The following is a 6,464-nucleotide window of genomic DNA, read 5'->3' on the forward strand; positions in this document are numbered from 1 at the left end:
TATTACATATTAATGTAAATGATGAAATATTAGGTACTTTTACCTGATTGAGATATATTCATTTGTTGTTAGTGTTTTTGGCCCCCCCTCTTGCCTATTCATTGTATTGTGGTAAGTGTGTTAGGATAAAGGCAGGAAGTTGGGCCTTCGGGAGAGGGAGTCCTTGCTAGATGCGGGAGCGGTATAGTTTTTTGACCATACAGACATACAGACAGGTCATAATATGTATTTTCCATATCAAGTATTCTATGCTTTAAGTTGATTGGAGAATCATTTATTTGTTTGATATAAGAAGAATAAACATGTTTGTTGCACCATATCCTTGGATGTCATTGAATGTTTGGCCGTTTGGAAACCTTGAGTGGACTGTATGCGTACCAAACAACCCCGCTTCAGGCTTGGGCAGTGGCTATGGTAAAGACGAAAGGAAGCCACTACATGTCGTTATAGGACTCGTTTTACTGTGGATATAGATACTCTTGTACCTGTTCCTCCAGCATCGTCACAAAGTCCTTTGCTGTTGTTCTGGGAATGATTTGCACTTTTTGCACAAGTACAGAACGCGTCTCCTTCCTGAGCAGTATGACGGCTGAGTGGTCCCATGGTGTTTATACTTGCGTACTATTGTTTGTACAGATGAAGGTGTTACCATCAGGCGTTTGGAAATTGCTCCCAAGAATGAACCAGACTTATGGAGGTCTAAAAAAAACAATTCTGAGGTCTTGGCTGATTTCTTTTGATTTTCCCAATGATGTCAAATCAAAGAGGCACTGAGTTTGAAGGTAGGCCTTGAAATACATCCACAGGTGCACCTCCAATGGACTCAAATGATGTCATGATTTCTTCATGCACAAAGTAGATGTTCTAACCGACTATCCACAACTATAGTTTGTTAACAAGAAATTTGTGGAGTGGTTGAAAAACTAGTTTTAATGACTCCAACCTAAGTGTATGTAAACTTCAGACTTCAAACTGCATATCCTTCATCTGGGGTTACCTGTTGCCACCCATGTAAGCAGGTAAGCACCACATTCGAAATGCAAAGATTAATGAAAGAATAATTAAGGAGATCACTGGCAGGAGTCATCCAGCTTGACCCAGGGCGAGCCTCCATGGGAGTTACTTTAGTTTCGGGCCCTGCTTAGCATAAATGCAAATACTATTACCCGCATTTTCCTGCTCATCTGAAATGAATTATCGTCCTTCAAGAAGTGATTAAGTGGATTTGTGTGTTTTATTCAAGGATCTAAGAGATGTTTATCGATTAGTATACCTAAGTCGTGAGGTGCTGGGAAAACCTTGATAGTGGTGCTCAAATTTGATTTCTGAAAAAGTGTAGGAACCCGGATTTGTGATATTAATAATAATAATAATAATAATAAAAAATGTACTCATTCATTCATAATTCACTGTAATGATTAATTAATTTAATAATTGTGCTTTTAATATACCAGTGACAGCCACTAAGGCAAGCTAGCAATGACTAGCATTAGCATTCAGTGGGGCGAATAAGCATGCACAACCTTGAAAAAGTGCACGGTCATTAACTGACATTTATGGGAGAGAATTTGGCGGACGTGGACGGAGATGTAATGCAACTGATGTCAAACGTGCACTGGAATTTCAAGATGTGTCTTGGTACGTGGATGGTAGTTTCAGGGAATTCACTGAACCCTTTCTGCACATATACACACCCGTACACGTCCGTGCACAAAAGTGGTCCGTTATCGGAGATATAAGGGACTTGTGCAGGGCAATACATGGCTGGACACTGGCCCGCAAATTTCCCGAATTGTGAATTGTAAACTGGAGTGTTCAACCCGTAAATGTACATTTTCATGCAGTGTAGCCTAGTAGCCATGTGCAAATGGGGAATATTGTGGATCTTAATGTTGTGGATCTTCATGTTTTTCCTCATAATCCTGGACTATCGGACCACCATTTTATTATATTTGCAATCGCAAAAAAAGAATCTGCTCAGACCCCAACCAAGGATCATCAAAAGCCATGCTATAAATTCTCGGACAACCCAAAGATTCCTAGATGCCCTTCCAGACTCTCTCCACCTACCCAAGGACGTCAGAGTACAAAAATCAGTTAACCACCTAACTGAGGAACTACCCTAGATGCAGTCACACCCATAATAACAAAAATAATTTGTCATAAGAAACTTGCTCCCTGGTATACAAAAAATACCCGAGCTCTGAAGCAAGCTTCCAGAAAATTCAAACGGAAATGGCGCTACACCAAACTGGAAGTCTTCCGACTAGCTTGGAAAGACAGTACCGTGCAGTATCGAAGAGCCCTCACTGCTGCTCGATCATCCTATTTTTCCAACTTAATTGAGGAAAATAAGAACAATCCAAAATGTATTTTTGATACTGTCGCGAAGCTAACTTAAAAGCAGCATTCCCAAAGAGAGGACGGCTTTCACTTCAGCAGAGATAAATTCATGAACTTCTTTGAGGAAAAGATCATGATCATTAGAAGGAAAATGATGGACTCCTCTTTAAATCTGCGTCTTTCTCCAAAGCTTGGATGCCCCGAGTCTGCACAACTCCGCCAGGACCTAGGATCAAGGGGGAGAAGTTTTTTTTATTTAATACTATATCTCTTGACACATTGATGAAAATAATCATGGCCTCTAAACCTTCAAGCTGCATACTGGACCCTATTCCAACTAAACTACTGAAAGAGCTGCTTCCTGTGCTTGGCCCTCCTATGTTGAACATAACATAAACGACTCTCTATCCACCGGATGTGTACCAAACTCACTAAAAGTGGTAGTAATAAAGCCTCTCTTGAAAAAGCCAAACTGCTTGCCATGCGGTAGTAGAGAGAACAGTCAATGACTGGTGTGGCTGGGGTCTTTGACAATTTTTAGGGCCTTCCTCTGACACCGCCTGGTGTAGAGGTCCTGGATGGCAGGCAGCTTAGCCCCAGTGATGTACTGGGCCATACGCACTACCCTCTGTGGTGCCTTGCGGTCGGAGGCCGAGCAATTGCCGTACCAGGTAGTGGTGCGGTGCTAACTTTGTGTTAGTGCTAACTCACTGCCTTCCTGAAGACAAACAATGTATACGAAACACTTCAGTCAGGTTTTTAGACCCCATCATAGCACTGAGACTGCACTTGTGGTAAATGACCTTTTAACGGAGTCAGACCGAGGCTCTGCATCTGTCCTCATGCTCCTAGGCCTTAGTGCTGCTTTTGATACCATCGATCACCACATTCTTTTGGAGAGATTGGAAACCCAAATCGGTCTACACGGACAAGTTCTGGCCTGGTTTAGATCTTATCTATCGAAAAGCTATCAGTTAGTCTCTGTGGAGGGTTTGTCCTCTGACAAATCAACTGTACATTTCAGTGTTCCTCAAGGCTCCGTTTTAGGACCACTATTGTTTTCACTATATATTTTACCTCTTGGTGATGTCATTTGGAAACACAATGTTAACTTTCACTGCAATGCATACGACACACAGCTGTACATTTCGATGAAACATGGTGAAGCCCCAAAATTGCCCTCCCTGGAAGTCTGTTTTTCAGACATAAGGAAGTGGGTGGCGGAAAATGTTCTACTTTTAAACTCGGACAAAACAGAGATGCTAGTTCTAGGTCCCAAGAAACAAAGAAATATTCTATTGAATCTGACAATTAACCTTGATGGTTGTACAGTCGTCTCAAATAAAACTATGCAGGACCTCGGCGGTTACTCTGGACCCTGATCTCTCTTTTGACGAAAATATCAAGACTGTTTCAAGGACAGCTTTTCTTCCATCTACGTAACATTGCAAAAATCAGAAATTTTCTGTCCAAAAATTATATGCAGAAAAATTAATCCATGCTTTTGTCACTTCCAGGTTAGACTACTGCAATGCTCTACTGTCCGACTACCCCTGATAAAGCACTACACTAACCTCACTTAGAGCTAAACACGGCTGCTAGAATCTGGACTTGAACCATACTACTCCAGTGCTAGCCTCCTGCTTCCTGTTAAGGCAAGGGCTGATTTCAAGGTTTTACTGCTAACCTACAAAGCATTACATGGGCTTCCTCCTACCTATCTTTCCGATTTGGTCCTGCCGTACATACCTACACGTACGCTACGGTCACAAGACCCAGGCCTCCTTACTGTCCCTAGAATTTCTAAGCAAACAGCTGGATTCAGGGCTTTCTCCTATAGAGCTCAATTTTTATGGAATGGTCTACCTATCCATGTGAGAGACGCAGACTCGGTCTCAACCTTTGTCTTTATTGAAGAAGATATCTTCAGTAGGTCCTATGATTGAGTGTAGTCTGACCCAGGAGTGTGAAGGTGAACGGAGAGGCACTGGAGCAACGATCCACCCTTGCTGTCTCTGCCTGGCCGGTTCCCCTCTCTCCACTGGGATTCTCCGTCTCAAACCCTATTACAGGGGCTGAGTCACTAGCTTACTGGTTTTCATCTATACCATCCCTAGGATGGGTGCGTCACTTCAGTGGGTTGAGTCATTGACGTGGTCTTCCTGTTAGGGTAGGCGCACCCCCCTTGGGTTGTGCCGTGGGGGAGATCTTCGTGGGCTATACTCGGCCTTGTCTCCAGATGGTAAGTTGGTGGTTGAAGATCTCCCTCTAGTGGTGTGGGGGCTGTGCTTTGGCAAAGTGCTGGGGTTATATCCTGCCTGTTTGACCCTGTGTTAGGGGGCTAGGGTCAATCTGTTAGACAGGAGAAATACTCCAGATATATCTGGTGACCTGTGTGAATTTAAGTATGCTCTCTCTAATTCATTCTTTCTTTCTTTCTCTCTCTCCATCTTTCTCAAAGGACCTGAGCCCTAGGACCATGCCTCAGGACTACCTGGCCTGATGACTCCTTGCTGTCCCCAGTCCACCTGGCGATGCTGCCGCCACTTTCAACTGTTCTGCCTGCGGCTATGGAACCCTGATGTAATGGACATCATCGGTGGAATAAGGTGAGGACCAATGCGCAGCGTGGTACGTATTCATCTTTTTAATAAAGTAAACTGAACACTGAATAACAAAACAACAAAGAAACAACCGGAACAGTTCTGTCTGGTGTAGACACTCAAAGACTGAAAACAACCACCCACAAAACACAATCGAAAACAGGCTACCTAAATATGGTTCTCAATCAGGGAGAATGATTGACAGCTGCCTCTGATTGAGAACCATACCAGGCCAAACACAGAAATAGAAAATCATAGAAAATCATAGAAAAACTAACATGGACAACTCACCCAACTCACGCCCTGACCATACTAAAACAAAAGACAAAACAAAGGAACTAAGGTCAGAACTTGAGACCTGACCTGTTCACTGGATGTGCTACCTGTCCCAGATCTGCTGTTTTCAACTCTCTAGAGACAGCAGGAGTGGTAGAGATACTCTGAAAGATCTGCTATGAAAAGCCAACTGACATTTACTCCTGAGGTGCTGACCTGTTGCACCCTCGACAACTACTGTGATTATTATTATTTGACCATGCTGGTCATCTATGAACATCTGAACATCTTGGCCATGTTCTGTTATACTCTCCACCTGGCACAGCCAAAAGAGGACTGGCCACCCCTCATAGCCTGGTTCCTCTCTAGGTTTCTTCCTAGGTTCTGGCCTTTCTAGGGAGGTTTTCCTAGCCACCGTGCTTCTACACCTGCATTGGTTGCTGTTTGGGGTTTTAGGCTGGGTTTCTGTACAGCACTTTGTGACATCAGCTGATGTAAGAAGAGCATTCTAAATAAATTGGATTGATATATGATGACTTATTCATAACAAAAAAACAGGTAGCTAAATATTATAACAAAATGCAATCATTGGCTGTTAGTGAGAAAAGCGAAAATCAATACATTTTTTATCTTCATTCAATTTATTTTCGATTTTTTTTCCCATGATATATATTTCTCAACTTTTCTGACTGTGATGGTTTCATACTCACTAAATAGCCTATAGGCCTACAACAAGTTAGGATCGGCTGCCATTTTCACAACTCTCATTGAATTGGACTCACTTCACAGTAGTAAATAGATAAGCTACCGGTATTAAAAGTATTTTGCTCTGTGATCTGATCCGAAGCGCAGTGTAAATGTAGAACATTCAGTTCACCTTATCCACTGACGTTTGTAGGCTACGTCTGAATAGCCTACTGTCGTCTAATGTCAAATGTTTCGAGTAGCCCAGACAATATTTCATTTATAAACATCATACATACACTACATGATCAAAAGTATGTGGGCACCTGCCCGTCGAACATCTCCATTCTTGTTGGAAGTCTTTCTACTAGATGTTGGAACAATGCTGCGGGGACTACACGCTTCAGCACTCGGCGGTCCCGTTCTGTGAGCTTGTGTGGCCTACCACTTCGTGGCTGGGCCGTTGTTGCTCATAGACGTTTCCACTTCACAATAACAGCACTTACAGCTCTAGCAGAGAATACATTTTTGTTGGAAAGGTGACATCCTCTGACGGTG

The sequence above is a fragment of the Oncorhynchus keta genome, chromosome 26, assembly GCF_023373465.1.
Source record: "Oncorhynchus keta strain PuntledgeMale-10-30-2019 chromosome 26, Oket_V2, whole genome shotgun sequence".
Lineage (NCBI taxonomy): Eukaryota > Metazoa > Chordata > Actinopteri > Salmoniformes > Salmonidae > Oncorhynchus > Oncorhynchus keta.